General features: G+C 43.6%; 1 protein-coding gene across 8 annotated transcripts in view; it reads right to left on the reverse strand.

Annotated features, from left to right (window-relative positions):
* Positions 1-20598, reverse strand: part of ST3GAL6 (ST3 beta-galactoside alpha-2,3-sialyltransferase 6) — an 87125-nt gene extending 66527 nt beyond the window's left edge. For 3 of the 8 annotated variants that reach the window (XR_005718638.1, XR_005718632.1, XM_040226170.1), the window contains exon 1: positions 20357-20596. The gene's annotated coding sequence lies outside the window, so the exon portion shown is untranslated. Of the gene's footprint in view, positions 1-19925; positions 20309-20356 lie in introns of those variants that run through there. The other 5 variants (XR_005718639.1, XR_005718634.1, XR_005718637.1 and 2 more) reach the window with 5 other exon arrangements.
* Between the last annotated feature and the right edge of the window lie 674 nt (positions 20599-21272).

Below are 21272 nucleotides of genomic sequence, written 5' to 3' on the forward strand. Positions count from 1 at the left end.
AAGTAAGTGTGTCCCAGTGAATGAATGAATGCATGCTCAGCATTTAAAATGCATTTAAAATATGATTTTCGTATACAACAGTTAACAGAGAAGTAGGATAAGACAAAACACAGCTAAAACTTTTTTTCCTAGTGATTTGTATTAAAAATCATGTGTTTCAAAGGTGAGGGTGTGCAGACAGAAGACTCCCAAGGCGACACTTGTAGTTTTCTTTTTCCATGTAGGGCTCTGCCTTCTTTTCTGAGCCCTGACATTTCACCTCTCTGCCACCCCATCTGGGTGGTAAAATCCCTTCAATGCTTTGAAAGTTTCCTTCTTGCTCACATTTTGCTTAGCTCTCTCCTTATCTAAGAAACTTGGGCTTTTAATCAGTTCAAAATCCTAAGTGACGTCTTTCCTGGAGAAATATGCTAGTATCTGAACACACAGCCCTTCCTCAAATTTTAAATCCTTCTTAGGTTTCTCTCCCAGAATAAATAAGCCCACAGCTAAGAGGGAACCAGCTTCCTGTCTTTCCTCCTACTCTGTAAGTCCCCTTTCCAAAGGGCTTATTGTTTTATAGTTTGCTTAAAAGTTATAAGTAACATTCCATCTGATTTACAAAAGCCCTTTTTCTCAAGCTACTTATTACATCAGTGTATTCTGAATGAATGTAAGCTTATTCTGCTCCCTGAGAAGCATCATTTCCTGTTTAATTCCCCTTTTGCTATTTTTAAAAGGAAAAAAGTGAGTAAGCTTGAGGATAAACAATCAGAAGAGCATATATCAAATCATAAGGCTAAAGTGTTGGAAATGTTCCAGCTTAACGTCCATCAAATGATCCTCCAAAATCAAATTACAAATATGATGCTAATCTTAACTTGGGGTATCTTATAATTATTGTTACAAAGAAACTATCATGCATGTGATATATATTTTCATTAAATCATATAATCCTAGATTTACTTCCGAATGCAAGCTAAATTAATCCTCTACGCAAAGGGAGTCAATTCATTTCCTGGTAAAATTAACTCTGGAAGTTTTCACCTCTACTATAACTTTGCTGATTTAGGCAATAACCAATTTCTGGGCTTCCCTGGTATTTCAGTGGTGAAGAATCTGCCTGCCAATGCAGGAGACACGGGTTGGATCCCTGATCCATAAAGGTCCCACATGTCAAGGAGCAACTAAGCCCATGAGTCTCAACTGTTAAGCCTGTGCCCTAAAGACCAGGGGCTGCAACTACTGAAACCCATGGGCCCTGGAGCCTGTGCTCCACACCAAGAGGAGCCACCTCAGTGAGAAGCTCACGAAAAGCAGTGAAGAGCAGCCCCCGCTCCCCACAACTGCAGAAAACCCTGCGCAGCAACGAAGACCTGGCACAGCCAAAAATCAATTTTAAAAAGCAAAACAAAAAACAATTTCCCAATGCCAGACCTTGTTCCAGGCACCAAAGGCACAGCAGTGAAGAAGAAAATCAGTTTACAATCCAGGAAGAGAGGGAAAAATTAACAAGCAGTTGTTACTACTATCGTGTGTGTGTGAAGTCGCTCAGTCGTGTCCAACTCTTTGGGACCCCGTGGACTGTAGCCCGCCAGGCTCCTCTGTCCTTGGGATTCTCCAGACAAGAATACTGGAGTGGGTTGCCATTTCCTTCTCCAGGGGATCTTCCCACCCCAGGGATCAAACCCAGGTCTCCTGCATTGCAGGCAGACGCTTTATCCTCTGAGCCACTATTTGGTGTTATTATTATGTAGTAATTATTAAATTACAACTGTGATCTGACAAGGCACCTAGGTAGGGGAGGACAGAGAGCCTCAGAGGAATTTGAGAGAATTCACAGAGAACTCGTCTGAGGAGTAAACAGATGAAATCAGGGTAAAAATGAAAAGCATTCCCAGCAAAGGAAATGGCATTTGTGACAGAGGCTGCTGCTAACAGAAGTGAGCATGAAAGTCAGAGCTAATCTTTGTTGCATGCCTACCACATGCATGGACTCACAGAATCCTCACAACACTGCTGAGTTGGGCCTGTTTTTCTAATTCTGTAAATGAGGAGACTGAGAGGCATAGAGAAGTTAACTTGTCCAGGATGTCTCAAAGCTGGATGTCGAGCCAGGGTTGGGCGAGATAATCTGCTGCTGGTCTATTTATTCTGAACACATCAGCTACTCTATCTTTCCAGGAACCAGGTCAACTTGAAGCCTTCCTCATCTTCAAGATTCATTATGCCAAATTTCATTTTTCACAGAATGACATAGTAAAATATGGATGTATTGGAAAATCTTCAGTCTCATTCCCAGAGTTTTGATAAGATTCCTAGATTGAAACCTATTTCATTAGGAAATATTACATGAAATTTTTTCATTACAGAAGCATTAACAGAAGTCCAAATGTTAATATACCAAATGCTCACAAACCTGTTAACCAAAATAACCATTATCTTCTCAGGGATTCTTTTTTAATGGAGATTTGTGTTCCTCTCCTTACCCTCCTCTTTTTCTCTGGGATCCAACCACAATCATGAATTTGCCTACTTTTTACTCACATACATGTACATACATATGTGGTATATGATACTACTTTAAGTAATGGTTTAACATTTACATACGAAATACAGAATGTTTTAAAATTTGAATTTTTTCACTCTACACTTCAGGCTCAGAGATCCATCCATACTGATACATAAAGGTCTGATTCATTCAAATTCTGTACAGTATCCTATTAATCAATTGCACCACAAGTCTTTCCATTCCCTATCAGCAGATATTTAAGCTGTTTTCAGAGAACTACTGATCTAAATGTCATTCTGGAGCCAAATATATTTTTTTTCCAATCTAAAAAAAAGCAGTTTACTAAGATAATCTTACCAACAACTCTTTGTGACCCCATGGAGGCCAGAATACTGGAGTGGGTAGCCTTTCCCTTCTCCAGGGTATCTTCCCAACCCAGGAATGGAACGGGTATCTCCTGCATTGCAAGTGGTTTCTTTATCAACTGAGCTATGAAGGAATCCCTACAAACTGCTAGAAATACTTTAAAATTGAAATTTCACTTCCACATAGTCTTTTTTCTAAAGCATAAACTTTGATAACTCAAGCTGTTTAAAAATACCTAGATATTTAACATACCAGGTATGATTCTTTGACTATGACAAAGCCTTTGACTGTGTGGATCACCACAAACTATGGAAAATTCTGAAAGAGATGGGAATACCAGACCCCCTGACCAGCCTCTTGAGAAACCTGTATGCAGGTCAGGAAGCAACAGTTAGAACTGGACATGGAACAACAGACTGGTTCCAAATAGGAAAAGGAGTACGTCGAGGCTATATATTGTCACCCTGCTTATTTAACTTATATGCAGAGTACATCATGAGAAACGCTGAGCTGGAAGAAGCACAAGCTGGAATTAAGAATGCCAGGAGAAATATCAATAACCTCAGATATGCAGATGACACCACCCTTATGGCAGAAAGTGAAGCACTAAAGAGCCTCTTGATGAAAGTGAAAGAGGAGAGTGAAAAAGTTGGTTTAAAGCTCAGCATTCGGAAAACTAAGATCATGGCATCTGGTCCCATTACTTCACGGCAAATAGATGGGGAAACAGTGGAAACAATGACAGACTGTATTTTGGGGGGGCTCCAAAATGACTGCAGATGGTGACTGCAGCCATGAAATTAAAACGCTTGCTCCTTGGAAGAAAAGTTATGACCAACCTAGACAGCATATTAAAAAGCAGAGACATTGCTTTACCAACAAAGGTCCGTATAGTCAAGGCTATGGTTTTTCCAGTAGTTGTATATGGATGTGAGGGTTGGACTATAAAGAAAGCTAAGAGCTGAAGAATTGATGCTTTTGAACTGTGGTGTTGGAGAAGACTCTTGAGAGTCCCTTGGACTGCAAGGAGATCCGACCAATCCATCCTAAAGGAAATCAGTCCTGAATATTCATTGGAAGGACTGATGTTGAAGCTGAAATTCCAGTACTTTGGCCACCTGATGTGAAGAACTGATTCATTTGAAAAAACCCTGATGCTGGGAAAGATTGAAGGTGAGAGGAGAAGGGGATGACAGAGGATAAGATGGTTGGATGGCATCACCAACTTAATGGACATGGGTTTGGGTGGACTCTGGAAGTTGGTGATGGACAGGGAGGCCTGGCATGCCGTGGTTCATGGGGTTGCAAAGAGTCGGACACGACTGAGCAACTGAACTGAACTGATGACTCTTTGAAAACACAAAGTTAATAGTATTTTAAATGAGAAAATACATTTCTAGGTAAAGTAAATCTATAATCATTCTATTGAAAACAAAACATTGAAGAAAAAGTGTATGCAGAAAATAGTCTTCTTATAACCACTTTCTTTTTCTGATAACCACACTGACTAGGCAGAAAACTCTGAGTGCTTGAGCAAGTAGATAAACAAACCAAAGGTTTCCCTGGAATGCTTTGTTCAGTGTTTTAGGCAGAAAATAATCCAAGGCACTACCCCACAGAAAGATAATCAAATTTCCTTTAGAATTGAGCAATTAGGAGGTACTCCCATGTACCAGGGGACTTCCCTGGTGGCTCAGAGGTTAAAGCATCTGCGTCCAATGCAGGAGACCTGGGTTCGATCCCTGGGTCGGGAAGATCCCCTGGAGAAGTATTCTTGCCTGGAGAATCCCATGGACGCAGGAGCCTGGTAGGCTACAGTCCACAGGGTCGCAAAGAGTCGGACACGACTGAGAGACTTCACCTTTCACCCGTGTACCAGAGTCAAGGATGGATAAAGTGGACAACGAACCAAAGTAATAAAATACCAAGTCTTTCACCCTGAAGTCTTTAGACCCATAAACAGTGTGACCATACACAATGACCTATTTACATTAATGGAAATGTTTAGCTCAAGGATATTGTAACAAAGTTTATTATCCAGGCTAAACTGAAGTCAAGTCTACAAATAAGTGAAGACTTATCAATGGCATTTCTCTACTTTTAATATCACTTTCTATAAAGAATCTGAGAAAACCTCAAAAGGTAGATGTTTTAAAATATGAATAAATGTTTACTAATGGCTGCCTTCTTTACACGCTAAAATAACCTAGTCTCAGGAGTTCCCTGGTGGCCCCAGTGGTTAGGACTCTGCACTTTGATGCCGTGGCCCAAGTTCAATTCTTGAGAACTAAGATTCAACAAGGCTAGGTGTAGCCAAAAATAAACAAATTACCCAGTCTAGAAGATGTAAAGGAAATTCAAAAAAGAGTATTTTCTCTGAAGAGAGGGGGGAGAAATGTTTCCACTCTTAACAGATTTTCAAGGAAGTGTTCAACATTCCCAAGAAGGTAAACAAAGCTGGGTTTCCAATGAAAGAAGTAACTCCAGTGCACTGGGGATTACCGTGCAGTCAGCTCCACGGTCACAATTAGCCAAAATGTTTCAGCACATTTCACAGGCCAGAGCCAAGGGGATATCACTTCTAGATTCCTGGTCTCCAATCCAAGAAATTCCCCTGGGCTTAGGAAAATCTACCCAGGCTTCAGGAGACAGCTCAGAACTCAACTGAAATTCATCCTACCAGTAGTTCAGTGAAATGACTGGCCAAGCAAATGGAGAAGCTCCATTATCCATTTATCCATCCAGCACAGATACCTATTGCCCATCCTATCACATGGCACAAAATCTCAGGGGAAAAAAAAACTGTCTGAGAGCACAGATGCTCTAAAGGCAAGTCCACAAAAACACAGACATACCAAACATAACCTTTGCCCCATGCTGACCTCTTAACTATAGCTTCGTGCTTAGTTGCTCAGTCGTGTCCGACTCTTAGAGACCCCATGGACTGCAGCTCGCCAGGCTCCTCTGTCCAGGAGATTTTTCAGGCAAGCATACAGGTGTGGGTTGCCATTTCCTTTTCCAAACCATAACTTCAAAGTGCCCTACTTTCTCATTTTTCACTTAAGTAATATGTATCTTATAGGAAAAACATAGAAGCCTAAAACATGCAGCTTTTTTGCATTCCCCCTCAAAGGGCAAAATACATTGCATGAGCAGTAGAAACGAGTTATAAAGAGAATAAGAATCAGCAACCGGCCAGAAAGCAGAAGGAGAACTGCTTAAACTTTTCAAACTTCCCCACCTTTGTGATTTTTCTGAATGTCTGATGACCTCCCCTGGTGTTACTAGCAGTAAGCAGTGACTTCTGAACAGAAAGCAGGGGCCATGACAGGCACATGCCACGTGCCCTCTGCAACCACGCTAGGCTGTGGACATGCAAGGTGAAGGGCGAGTCTGTGCCGAGAGCATTCCAGACAAATGTCCCCAGCAAACCCCTGGGTCCTGAAGTAAGAGTACGAAAGAAGGGCAAAGCAAGTGGCCTGAGCATGTGAAGTCACCCTAGGGACTTCAAAACCGTATGGTTCTTACTATCCCCCTTACCCCAGAAACTCAGCCCAGAATAAGAGAAGTTACTGTCAGGCAGTCTAAACCCAATCCTTTGCTGAAGAAAAAAGCACTCTGTCCTCTGCTACCCTCTGCTTAGTCCCTTCTTACTAACTGAAGCCTAACTGTTGGACTGTTTTTTGATCTGAGGGCTTTTTTTACTTTCTAAAATGAGAACTGGCCTTTGATACTTCAAAGTAGAGCAAAATGAAACCTTTATTTACAGCATTGTATACTATTTGAAAAATAGAGATTTCCTTTAAAGAATAAAGTTCTTTTTTTTTTTCCCCTATCAAAGATGATCGTGAATCTGAGTAAGTGGGGACAACTCGATCTAGGAGGTGGCTCAGGCCAGGTCTGGGAGAACGGCTTAAGGACACTGCAGCAGAGATCCAGCGAGGCACTGGTGGGAAGTACAGAGAGATGACGTGCCAAGCTTGGTCTGGGATATCCCAGGAAACCAAACTGGTTCAGTCTGAAAACACTAGGGAAGAACAGCGTGGAGAAATAAATAAAAAGCCATATCATTGCCAAGAAGCCTCTGTCCTCCTATGCGGCACATCACAGACATGCAGCAGCCAGGGGCAAGACAGGGAAAATTCCAGAACCAAGGACTGGGGGGATCTGGGGAATAGAGACAGGAGAGTTCAGGCACCAGACCCACCACACTCTGTGTTCATTTCCCAGGGCTGCAACAACAAAGTACCACAAGCATGGTGGCTTGCAATAACAGAAGTGTATTATCTCACAGTTCTGGAGGCTAGAAGTCCAAATGCCAAGTGTTGGCAGGGCCATGCTCCCTCTGAACCTGGTAGGGGAGAATACTTCCTTGCCTCATGCTAGTTTCTGGTGGTTTGCTGGCACTCCTTAGCATGCCCTGGCTGGTAGATGCCATCACTCAAACCCAGTGTTTTCACACGGTGCTCTCCCTGTGTCTCTGTCCTCACACACATGCTTCTTATAAAGATACCAGTCACACTGGACCAGGGGGCCACCCTACTCCAGCATGACTTAATCTTAACCACTACATCTCCATGACCCTATTTTCAAATGAGGTCACATTCCGAGGTACTGGGAGTTATAACTTCAACATGTCTTTTTAGGGAGACACGACTCAACCCATAACACATCTCTTGATGCCCAGTCCTTCCTCTGAGCCAGAGAGACTCTGATTCTCTGCGTGCATGCTAAGTTGCTCAGTTGTGTCTGACTCTCTGCAACCCTGTGGACTGCAGCCCACCAAGCTCCTCTGGCCATGGGATTCTCCAAGCATGAACACTGGAGAATACATGGGTTGCCATGACCTCCTCTAGGGGATCTTCCTGACCCAGAGATTCAACCTGTGTCTCTTAGGTCTCCTGCATTAGCAGGATTCTTCACCACTAGCATCACCTGGCAAGCCCTTCTGACATCCTAGAGTCATTCAGAATACATGGGTACCATTTCAAATTAAAGAGAAAGAGGAAAAAAAATAGCCTGTGGTGGTGAAAGTCAGAGTAGTGGTTACACTGTAGGAGAGGAGCAGTGATCGGGCACCATGCACTCCCAGAAGGCAGGCTATGTTCCGCCTCTTCACCTGGAGGCGGGTTACACAAGTGTGCTTCTTGGGAGGAAAATGTATTGAACTATATGTACATGGGCTTCCCTCACGGCTCAGCAGGTGAAGAATCTGCCTGCAATGCAGGAGACCTTGGTTCAGTCCCTGGGTTTGGAAGATCCTTTGGAGAAGGGAACGGCTGCCCACTCCAGTATTCTGGCCTGGAGAATTCCATGGACTGTATAGCCCACGGGGTGGCAAAGAGTTGGACACACTGAGCGACTTTCACTTCATATGTACATGGTTTGTATGCTCCTCTGTATGGATGATGAATTTCCGTAAGAACTTTACTTTTAGAGAGCTTGGTGCTGTCCAAGAAATAAAGGTGTTGACAGCCCAGGTATAACTTCAGAAAGGAGCTTTACCTGGGAGAAGCCTCAACCCAAGCGTCAGCCACTCAGCCCTGCTGGTTCAGACATTCGAGCGGTCAGTTTACCTGAGATGTTCAACTCCCAGGGGCTGGTGTATAAAATGGAAATACCAAAGTGACACACTTATAATGAGAAAACTATAAGGGCCAAGGAGTACATATATTTGAACTAAAAGATTGACAATTTCTAGAGGCAAATTTCTGGGTGACTTAAAAAAAAAAGTTGTTTGATAACCACAGACCCACAATAAGGGCACAGGCTTCCCAAAACAGTGCCAGAAATGAGCTACAACAGTTTTTGCTCTGCCCTGTTTTCCTAGCCTTCTTATGTACCTCTGCCACACATTCCATTTTCAGGCTAATTACAGCTCAAGTATATTCCAGTGTTTTTTCTTTCACATCTAATTCTCCTCTGGGAATTTTAAACTCTTGTGGTTAGGGAGTTTTCCATCCTATTGCCTAATTTCTAAGCAAGAGAGATCAACACCAAAAGACAGAGTTAAAATACACCAGACCCCACTCAGACTTGGTAGAAAATATATTTCGCAGTAAAAATATGTAGGATTTCCTAGAATTAAATATAAGTCAGACATTTAACATCAGATATTGCATAAGCTCAGTTGTGGAAGTGTCTGGTGATGGAAGTAAAATTTGATGCTGTAAAGAACAGTATTTCATAAGAACTTGGAATTCCATGAATCAAGGTAAATTGGACATGGTCATGCAAGAGAAGGCAAGAGTAAATAAACATGGACATCTTAGGAAACAGTGAACTAAAATGGACAGGAATGGGTGAATTCAATTCAGATGACCCTTATACCTACTACTGTGGGCAAGAATCCCATAGAAGAAATGGAGTAGCCCTCAGAATCAACAAAAAAGTCTGAAATGCAATAGTTAGGTGCAACCTTAAAAGTGACAGAATGATCTTGGTTTGTTTCCAAGGCAAACATCACAGTAATCCAAGTCTATGCCCCAACCACTGATGCCAAATAAGCTAAAGTTGACCGGTTCCATGAAGACCTAGAAGACCTTCTACAACTAACACCAAAAAAAGATGTCCCTTTCATCACAGGGGACTGGAATGCAAAAGTAGGAAGTCAAGTTTGGAAAGTTTGGCCTTGGAGTACAAAATAAAGAGGGCAAAGGCCAACAGACCTTTGCCAGTCATAGCAGTCACCCTTTTTCAACAACACAAGAGACAATTTTACATATCAACATCACCAGATGGTCAATACCGAAATCAGACTGATTTTATTCTTTGTAGTCAAAGATGGAGACACTCTATACAGGCAGCATAAACAAGACCTGGAGCTGACTGTGGCTCAAATCATCAGCTCCTCATATTAAAATTCAGGCTGGCAGTGAGCGAAGAGGAACTAAAGAGTATCTTGATGAGGGTGAAGGAGGAGAGTGAAAAAGCCAGCTTAAATCTCAATATTAAAAAAACTAAGATCATGGCATCCAGTCCCATCACTTCATGGCAAATAGAAGGGGAAAAGGTGGAAGCAGTGACAGATTTCCTCTTCTTGGGCTCTAAAATCATTGGGGATGGTGACCATAGCCACAAAATTAGAAGAGAATTGCTTCTTGGCAGGAAAGCTATGACAAACCTAGACAGTATGTTAAAAAGCAGAGCCATCACTTTGCCAACAAAGGTCTGTATAGTCAAGGCTATGGTTTTTTTCCAGTAGTCGTATACAGTTATGAAAGCTGGACCATAAAGAAGGCAGAGCACCAAAGAATTGATACTTTCAAACTGTTGTGCTGGAGAAGTCTCTTGAGACTCCCTTGGACAGCAAGGAGATCAAACCAGTCCATCCTAAAGGAAATCAGTCCTGAATATTTACCAGAAGGATGGGTGCTGAAGCTGAAGCTCTAATACTTTGGCCATCTGATGCAAAGAGCTGACTCATTGGAAAAGACCCTGATGCTGGGAAAGACTGAAGGAGAAGAGGGTGACAGAGGATGCAATGGTTGGCTGCTGCTGCTGCTGCTGCTAAGTCGCTTCAGTCGTGTCCGACTCTGTGGGAGCCCGTAGACGGCAGCCCACCAGGCTCCCCCGTCCCTGGGATTCTCCAGGCAAGAACACTGGAGTGGGTTACCATTTCCTTCTCCAATGCATGAAAGTGAAAAGTCAAAGTGAAGTCGCTCAACGACCCCATGGACTGCAGCCTACCAGGCTCCTCCGTCCATGGGGTTTTCCAGGCAAGAGGACTGGAGTGGGGTGCCATTGCCTTCTCCGGCGATGGCTGGATGGCATCACCAATTCACTGGACATGAACTTGGGCAAACTCTGGGAGATAGTGAGGGACTAGGAGGCCTGGAGTGCTGCAGTCCATGGGGTGGTGAAGAGTCAGACACAACTTGGTGGCTGAACAACAACAACTGCAGAAGCTCTGAATAACATATTGATGTGTTAAAAAGTGAGTGATGTCTTAAAAACAGGAGTAGGGAGGAGAAGAGGAGTAAGAAAGGGGAGCAGAGAGGAGGAAAGGAAGCCAAACTTTAACTGCAAAGGAAACAAATACAAATCACATCTTAATCAAATTGTACATAAAAATTATCAAGCACATAATTATAGAGGAGGAAGCTGTGGCTTTGAGTGTGAAATGTAATAGGGAGGTACTGGAAGTTTCAAGGCTATGAATTTATAGTAGTCCTGTGGACTGTTTTCCATGGATATCTCTGTCCTGTTGAAGCCCCTCTCCACTCTCAAATTTCATATAGAAACCCAGGTTTCAGAAGTCTCAAATGATACTTCACATCTCCTTTCTCTTTTTTTTTTGGCTGTGCTATGTGTGACTAGCAGGATCTCAGTTCCCCAACCAGGGACCGAACCTGGGCGATGGCAGTGAAAGCCTGGAATCCTAACCACTAGGCAACCAGGGAACTCCCTCACATTTCTTTCAGACACTTAGGTTATTAAAAATGAGAGATCAAATATATGTTATGTTAAATAATGTTCATCATTTTCTCATGAAATGTTTTCATCATCTTCTCATGACAACTGCCATAAATCGGAGGCAGCTAGTGGGATTCCACTCTTCAAAAAAGTCTTCCTTCTCTACCTCTATCCATGTTGAGATGAGGCTAGAGAAGATTCTAAGAAAGAAAGTATATGTAAAGTGTTTCAAGAACATATGTTTCAAGATATAACTATCATGTTTTTTAAACTACAGAAAAAGATGAACAGATGTTCATTTTTTTAATGGACATCTGAACAGAGTAGTTTTTACTTCTCAACACTAGTTTATTCTGAAAAATCACAGTGCCATTCAGTCAACAGATTTTCATCTTCCAACTCCACCTGAAGCATGCGTACATGCACATGCAGGCACACGTGCGTGTACACACACACACACACACTCTGCATCCCTCCACTGTGTGCCCATGGATCTCTATATTATAATTAGTACTGTGCCTGGCACATGAAAGGTGTCCAAATATTTATTATTGTTCAATGAAAACTAAAGAATATAACAACATGAGTAGATAAATAGAGTCCAAAGTGAAGTCACAGGATGAGATGGTGGGATGGCATCACCGAGTCAATGGATAGCAGTTTGAGTAAACTTGAGAGCTGGTGATGAACAGGGAGGCCTTGCATGCTGCAGTCCATGGGGTCTCATAAAGTTGGACACGACTGAGCAACTGAACTGAACTGAAAGTGAAATCATGAACTGAAAGTGAAGTCAGGTTCTAATAGGACTCAGACTGGTTAAAAAAAAAAAAAAAAATTAGAACCAGAGAAGACCAAACAGAAAGACTTTCTGGAGAAAGTCAAATTTTAACTATCCAATGAACAAGAGTTATGATAATAGCTATAATAAGAGTTATAATAATAATCATGTAACAATATCGATTAAATGTTAGGTATTTGACAGGCCCTATACTGAACTATTTGCATGTGCTTTCTTTTTTAATTATCATAACTGTGATGTGGGCATTATTTCAAGTTTAGAGATGAAGAAAGTGATCTTCATAGAAGTTAGGCAATGTCTTCAGAGTCAGGCAGTTTATCAGCCATGAAGCTGGAAAATGAAGGCAGGTTATCATCTAGCTTGGATGGGGTGGGTGGGGAGTTGGGGGAGAAAGGCACTAGTTCTAAAGGCCTTCACAACCTGCAGCACAGGGAGGCTTGCAACGACTGCAGAAGCAAACGGAACAGTAAAAAAAAAAAATGAGCAACAGGAGAGGGCAGAAAACTTCAAAGACCTGTGGGAGGAATTCTCTGGATTTTTGAGCAGAAAAAAATTGCTGTAATAAAAACCACGCTTGAGGAATGTTAATATAAAAGGTGCATGGACAGGAATATTGATGGTCATAGGTGGAGACCTTGGGTAGAAGCTTTGTAAGAAGAATATAATTGCATTTTTTATGGTTAAAGCAGAGGAGTCCTACACACCAACTCTAAAAATAGAGGGAAGCTTTTCAATTTTTTTTTTGCAGTAGATGGGCCAGTTTTATCCTCCAAAAATACTCCAGGCCTGCAAAACATTTACAGATATTTCAATCATCAGAAATTACACATATCCCTTAACATCCTGCTTAAGAAAAAAATCCAATTATTTCTAATCTAATTGTAGCATAGCTGGGATCAAACAAGAGTGATTAGCTAACTTACTCTGACATTTACTTGAGATATTGGCTTCAACTATCAAAAGAATCTTGACAGCAGTATTCTTTATCTCACCAAAATCATTCACAAAAAAAAAGTCCTATAACGTGCAGAGTCTGTCAATTAAATAAAATTATGAATTAAATTACTTGCTGTTGCTGAAAAGCAGCTGGAAATCCATCTGGAACTGGGTCAACTCATTGCTCTTGTCTAAATGCAACAAGATAACCCATTTCTCCATTTTAAGTGGTTTATAACTTTATTATACTGTAATAAATATATATTACATGATCTAATCTTATACCAGCTTTATATTATCCATAAAAACAAACCAGGGAATTAAAAAAAAAAAAACCTGAGTTTTAAATTCTTTGGCTCTGTGCTGAACAGAGAATATGTGCATAGTCCCTATCTTTGCCTCTTCTATCCTTTAAGACATGAAGGACTCTTATAGACTAAAGGGCTGCACAGATTTTAATAAAAGCATTTCATTTTATTACTACTGTATTATTTTATTTTAATAAAAGCAGCACCTTCTATGGTGCTGGCCTAAATATTTGCAATAGAATATTTCCTAAGAAGTAAACTCCTCTAAGCTATCAGAAACACTGGGCTGATGACCTCTCTGAGGACTAAAATCTTATTTGGAAGGGAGACGCCACAAAATCAGCTCAAAGACCAGAGACTTTGTTTATACTGTTTATATTATAACAGCCTGTCCTCGAGGGACGGGGGGGGAGGGGGGGAACAAAATCTAAAAGGTAGAATCTTTAAAATATGTATACAGAATATCTCTATTAACCAGGAAGATGCCCTCTAAAGACATCATTCTTTGTGAGAAACTGTGTCACTCTGAGTTTCAGCAAGAGCCCAGACCTGGGGCCTTCTCAGTTCCCTCTGCCAGGCAGGGACTGCCTCTCAGCTCTGGCCCTGATGAGAAGAGCTTTTTATCCCCAGTGCATTTGTTTGTGTCTCCAGCTAGGTTAAACAATATCTAACAGAAACCTAAGACATATCATAATAAGCAACGGAATTCAAGCGGTGCTTACTAAAGGGCATGAAATCATAGATGTGAGATGCTGGGCTATTAAAGAGGGAAATGATTTTGTTATCTACTCTTTTGGCACACTTATTTCCTCACTAATGTAACTACAAACCCAACTCAAAGTATCATAAATTATGAATAATGAAACTTAAAATTTGTTGTAATTCAGTCTCTAAGTTGCATCTGACTCTTTGCAACCCCATGGACTATGGCACGCCAGGCTCCCCTGTCCTTTACTACCTCCTGGAGGTGGTCAAATTCATGTTCATTGAGTCAGTGATGCTATCTAACCATCTCTGAAAGTTTACTGTACATGAAAACAAATTTGAGAATAGCCACCTGATAATATTCACATACCAGTCTCTTACATGTCAACCTAACAACTTTCAAAAAGAAAAAAAGTTTCAAAGCCAGAAAAGTTTTAATTAATTTAGACAAATCCACAGGAATGAATGCACCTTTCACCCATTTTCTCCAATGTGTCAAGTTTTTGAGATGATACATTGATAATCCTAATAGTTACAAAGAGGAAGCCTAAGAGTTATAAAGATGTTACAGCTGAGCTAATATATTCACACTGTGAGTTAATCCATGGGAATGAACAGAGACACCTGGCAAATGTCTGTTCTATTTATAACGTTCTGAACACACCAGGTGGAGGACACAGGGGCAAACAAGACAAGACATAATTGCTGCTTGCTCAGACTGAAACATGTTTCAGATTTTTATGTCAGCATATCAGCCATAAAGAAACAGATACCAAAAGCTGAAAGATAACTGATATATATATATATATCAGTTAAGTATGTAAATTAATAAATGAGCAGGGCATCTGGCTAAATAATCTCAAAAGTAATTTTCTAAGAGTATACCAAGTTTCCCCAGAGAGTTGGATACTGGAGATGATGAGCTATCTTGGAATCAAAGGATACCTGTTAAAATGCCTCTGTTCATTTCTGATAAATCAGTGCTACTAGGAAGTACTACCTTGGTCATAAATTTTCATGATTTAAGTGTTACTCTAAGACTGAGAAGATTATCTATGAAGAACAATAGAAACAAAATTTCTAAGGCATAGTATAGTCCCATGGCAACTATTATGAAAGTTCATTTCCACTGAAACTGTAACTCCCTGCATAGCCTGAGGGAAAGGGGGCTGGCATCAGGAAAAGGGAAGGATTTCCCATTATATAGACTATCCCCTCTTCAGACAATCATTGTCCTTTTGGTTGGTGGCGTCTGAAACTAGATGGGAAAAATTAAGGTAATCTACTCAAATCACACTTGCAAACGATACCAACTGTGATCGATTTGAGTAGATGATTAACTTAATTTTCCCATCTAGTTTCAGATGCCACCAGCCAACCCAGAGACTTAGAGACAACTAGATATTCAGCCTAGAGAGAAGATGAGCAATCAGAGCTAGTGATGGAGTGTTTCATGCTTGAGTGAGCACAAGGATTTATTTCAGTGAGTGAGAGGAACACTGTACCCAGTCCTCTGAGGACTGCTTCTCAGTGTGGACAAGCCTGTGCCCTGGCCTAAAGCAAGGAAGGGAAATCAGTGATGGCCAATTAATGGGGAGAAGAAAAATGTGAAGAATGAAAACGTGTGTGAGAGAGAGTGAGAGAACAAGAAAAAGCCCAAGAGGAAAGTCCATTGCTCACCAGGTAAAGACTGAATCTCTAAATCAGCCTCCAGTGGCATCTTATTCTAATTAAAACACAATTCAAACTTCTTCTTAAGACTTGAAGGTATCTCATAAGCAGTCTTCTGCTTCCCTCACTGACTTCCTCTCTTCCTATCTTGCCCTTTTGCACTCTTCTCCACTATAAGTTCTTCAAACATCCCCAATTCATTTATGCCTCAGGGCCTCTGCAGCTGCCGTTTCCTCTGCCTAGAATGCCCTTCACTTGACTGGCTTCTCCTCATCATTCCTATCTTTCTTCATATACCACCCCCCTCGTGGCAGCTCTCTGACTGCCCTAAACCAGCTTCCCTCAGACCCTGTCTGGCACACCCCCACAATGAACTGTCTTCATAACACTCATTCTATCTGAAAAGTGTTTTCCCATTTATTTGTATCTGATTTATTGATTCCACTTCCCACAGAAACATAAACTCTGTAAGAGCAGAGAATGTGTTTTGTTCAATGCTGCACACCCTACCTAGAACATCTCCTATACATGGTAGGGATGCAATAATATTGGCTGAATCTCAAGTTCCACCCTATAGATGACTGAAGAAAGTCACCCAAGAGCCACTGGAAAACCATTCTCTGCCCCGTTTGTTGCCCCATCAAAGCAAAGTGACCGTGACCCAAACAAAGCACAACCACACCAATTCCAGGCCTGCTTCTACACGCCATGGGGGTGAGAATAACATTGCTTCCCTTAGAGAAATCACCAGCTTCCTGGCCATTTCCTCTCCTGGAGGCCTTATTCTTTCATCTCCCACAGATCTTTCCATCCCCAATCACATAAAAAGTAAGTCAGTGTTTAAAGAATTCTCCAAAAACCAGCATTACTCTGTGCAACTGGATGAAATGATCCCCCTAGCACACTGCATCTCAGGTAAAAGGGGGAAGAAGAGAGAACACAGAAGAGACTCTTTACTCAGCTTTCTAGTGTTCATGATGAGAAATTTCCTAAAGGTTGGGTGCTTTCCTTCTCCTTTTCCCCAAAGGTCCAGGAAGACGAAACCCCAATCAGCTGCAGAAGGTTGTGGTAGTAAGTGGTAAGCTGCCCATTCCTCCTGGGATGACCAAAAGATCTCCAAAAAGAAAAAAAGAAATATGGACACAAAGAGACTGAGATCCTACTGCTCCTCATTCTCTTTTATCCTCATATCCTCACCCGCAAAATATCATTGCTTCTTAGCCTGACCACATGTCTGGCAGCCAAGTTCCTGACCAACTCAGTCACCATCAGGAGAAAAAACACCTGCTACCCCACTACAGTGAGAACTGTGTTTCTGACACCCTGACATGGAACCATAAATACAGCTTTCTACAAAAACACTGTTATGTCCAATGTACACATCCTGTTCTATACATCAAGTGCACTCCAAATTAAACACTTTAACTCGTCAGGGTTCATTGGAAACTGTGGTGTATGCAGTTATCGACTGTAGTTAGGATAAGCAGGAGAGAGAGAGTTCGTTTCAACAGTGACAGTGAGGATGTAGCCCTGCGAAGATTTCTCCCAGGCAAAAAGGAACTTCCCTGAAAATATATTCAGAATGAAAAGAACATAAGCTATTGGCAATAACAGGCCCTTGTAAACCTGGCCAGACACAACCCACACCAGGGGCATGTCAAAGATATGGAGAAGATAGAAGATAACTGTTGAAAGTCTGAAACTAACAAGGGGAAAGACAAAGTATGTAGAGCACCTGCTCAAGAAACCAAGCCTGAGGGGTAATTAAGAAGGTGTGTTAAGATAGGAGAGGGGGATACAAGTGAGCGGGTGGAAGGCACTGGAGAAAGACAGGCAAATGAATGGAAGAATCTGTGAGGAACATCTGCTACAGAGGCTTCCTGGGAACCCTGCAAGGCAGAAGTGAAGCAACCCTCCTGTGATCCAATCTAAGTCACTTAACCTTGGGCAGTCTCAATTGTTTTTTTTTTTTTTTTACTTATAATATAAGGTCAAGCACTCCTGTCTCCTAGGGTGGTGGTGAAGATTAAATAAACTAGCACAAGTGAACTCACTGGGGATCACACTGGGAACCACCTGAGTTTTGTGCTTTCCTCTCCTCCTTGATAAGCATCACCTAAAATGCACTTAAACAGGTCTCTGGTCCCCAATCTGAATGCAGTCACAATGGAAAAAAGCCTATTGGTAACCTGCATGGTTAGCAGATGATGCTTATCAGAGAAACATGGGAAGCACAGCATTACTTCACTTCTCATAATATTCCATACGATATGGAACACAGAAATATCTCCAACAGAAGCAAACAGCTGCCACTTTTATTTAAAATGAGAAAACTTGAAAATTACAATTTTCACAAAAGACAGACTGATTTTTTTAAATGCTATGTCTCTTAAAGTCATTCCTCTGCCAACATTATTTCTATTCCTTTTGAGCTCCAAAGATTTGTATTGATTTGGGGCATAAGGAGAAGGCAATGGCACCCCATTCCAGTACTCTTGCTTGGAAAATCCCATGGATGGAGGAGCCTGGTGGGCTGCAGTCCATGGGGCCGCTAAGAGTCGGCACGACTGAGCGACTTCACTTTCACTTTTATGCATTGGAGAAGGAAATGGCAACCCACTCCAGAATTCTTGCCTGGAGAACCCCAGGGACAGAGGAACCTGGTGGGCTGCCGGCTATGGGGTTGCACAGAGTCGGACACGACTGAAGCGACTTAGCAGCAGCAGTAGCAGGGGCGTCAGAACAAACTGAATATCTCCAACAAACCTACTGAAACAATCAAAACAGCAAACTCATTCTATTACACCATAATACGGAGACACGGTACAACCTGAAACTGTGACAACCAGGGAGGGACTTCGTGAAAATACTGCTCAAGAGAAGGCCTGTGAGAAAGCCCTCCCCCTCCACGATTAAGGACCGCTCGATGCCAGAACAGAAATACAGTTTGGAGAAAAGTTCTCGGCTCATAAACCAAAGTTGCCATTATCTAAAGTGCTTCCGAGCCAATCAGCCTCATTCGGAGACGACAAACTGGATCATATAAGAGCGGCTCTTTACAGATTTTCGTACTAAAAGTCGGCGGTGAGACTAAAATGAAGGGAAAACAAATCAATTTACAAACGTCAAATCATCATGTTTCAAATGTGAAATAGCCTGGCAACCTGACCAGATCTTCCCAAATAAGTAACATCTCCATATAAGTCGAAAGATAATTTCTCAGCCTGCAGCCGGGACAGAAAGTTTTAACACCAGAAAGTCAAATATCAAAGCTAGCCTTGTAAAAACAGCTACAGAAACCATAAGACTAGCGTGAACATGGGGCCAGAGGGCGAGGAGCTTCTGGTAGATTCGCAGTTTTCTTACCTATCTACCTAATTACAACAGTTCTCAGGTGGCGGACCTCTTAAAGCACGTGTAACTTTTGGGTTTAGAATCTGCGGCTTCTGTAGTTTCTGATACGTTGGCATTCAAGATGTCTTTTTCATCACCACTCCCAAGCACCGTTTCTAAAACAACATCTTCGAACAGCAACCCCACCCTCAACCCGGTCCCCAATCTCTCTCCCCTCCCATCCACTGAAGACCTGCCCCCGCCCCCTCCAAGAAAGGTGCTTTGGGTTTGTTTTTACTTTCTGAAAACTGCCTTTTATAGATTCTTTTTCAAGCCCAAACAACACCACACAAGGAGCTGAGATCGCCAGGGAGCTCGGTAGCATTCGGCCTCAAAACCACTAGTTTCTTCTCCCTTTTCCCCCAAATTAACCGCAGGCCAAGTCCCTGCAATTTTCTCGCCGCCGCACTTTGCGCCAAATCGCCTCAGAGCTGGTTTCTATAGGTCTAGTTCCACTGTGGCGGGAAGAAGGGTTTCTCGCAAATTTTTTCTAAGGTAAAACGAGAGAACCTTCCAAACCTCTCGCCCCCGCTCGCGCACATCCCCTTTTACAAGGAAACAATAGTGAGCGAGGAACCCGTCACATCCGCCGGCCAATCCAGTGCCCAGCGCCCCAGCCGCCCTTACCCGGGGAGCACCCGGGTCCGCGCGCCCCCCACTCCCTGAACCCGGGGCGCGGGGCAAGCGCACGCAGGCTCCTGGGGGCGGGAGGGTGCATGGAGGTGCATGGATCCTCAGCCTCAGAGGCGAAGCCCGCGGGTCTCCCCGCACCCCCAACCTCCCTCCCCCACCCTCCCCCCGGCGATGCCAACTCGCAGCGAAGCGGGCCGGGGAGAGTTACCCGGCGAGGCCCAGGCGCGAAGACCGCAGAGGCGCGCGGGGCTCCGGGGCCCGGAGCTCGCCCGCAGCCGCTCGCTCCAGCCGGGTGCTGCCTCTCCCGCGGCAGCCGCAGCATCGAGCCGGCGGAAACCGGAGGACGGTGGCGCGGCTCAGCGGCGGCCCGGGAAGGAGGCAGTCTCCCCGGACCCGGCGGGGGACCAGCGAGGAATCCCAGGCGCCAGGCGGCGCGTGCGCTGCCCACCGCGCCCGGGGGGCCGGATCCTCGGCGACTGCGCCGAGCGCCTCCGGAGTCGCCGGGAAGCTCCTCCCGCGGCAGCGGCTGCGGCCGCCCCCGAGTGCGCGGAGGAAGGTGCGGGGCAGTGAGGTGCAGAGAGAGCCGCTGGGGCCCGGCGTCCCCGGGCGGGCGAGGCTGGAGAGCGGCCGAGCCCCTACCTTTCCGGCTGGCGGGTCTCCAGCCGCGCGCCCTCCCCGGGCGTCCCGGACAGGAAAATCACCAAGGGAGGGCCCGGGGAAAGCGGCGGGTGGCTTTGGACGAGGTAGGAGGATCAGGTTCCACAGCCAAGGAGACACTCCCTTCCCGCCCCGGTTTGTTTGGAAAGCTGCAGGGGCGAAAGAGAGGGGCGGCTAGGGAGCTTCCTCCTCCCCGCAGGGCTGGCAGGCGGCAGAAGTAAACACTTTTTGCTTGGCTCGGCGGGGACTTCTGTGACACGAGGCGGGGCAGGCGGTTTGGTCCCCAGCAGAAAGGGCGGGGATGTCCAGAGAGACCAGAATTTCTGCGCTCTGCCCTTCAAGGACAAATGTGTTCGTGCTTTTTATCTTTTGGAGGAAACGAAACGTTAGGGGGAAGGAAGACGAAATGTGTATTTGCTTGTTGAAATAGGTCTCCCTTGAGAAATGCGTATACTATAGTGATGATACTTGGATAGCTGTATTTTTTAAATGTCGGTGTTTGTGAAATAAATCATATGCCCTGGGAGAAGAGCCACAGACTTGGGTGCAGTTCAGAGTGAGTAACGTGTCAGGCCCTGAAACAAAGTCCTTTGTGATGGACCTTCTGGTGTTGGTGTTAATTTTAACAACGGCCCTAGGAGGCAGCATTTGTTATTTTCCCAATTTTATCAAAGAATCGGACACGGCTGAGCACACACACACAATCAAAAAACCCAGACAGTTCAGGAAGTCCCCAACCCTTACCCTTTCTACAAATTGCCTTTGTAGCAACCCACACAGATTTTGTAATTATCAAGGTGGTACTTCAGACATCTGAGTGGTAGTGGTAGATTAGTTCCTAAACTGTGTCTGACTCTTTGAGACCCCATGGACTGTAGACCTCCAGGCTCCTCTGTCC

Source organism: Oryx dammah, unplaced genomic scaffold, assembly GCF_014754425.2.
Source record: "Oryx dammah isolate SB20612 unplaced genomic scaffold, SCBI_Odam_1.1 HiC_scaffold_2, whole genome shotgun sequence".
Taxonomy (NCBI): Eukaryota; Metazoa; Chordata; class Mammalia; order Artiodactyla; family Bovidae; genus Oryx; species Oryx dammah.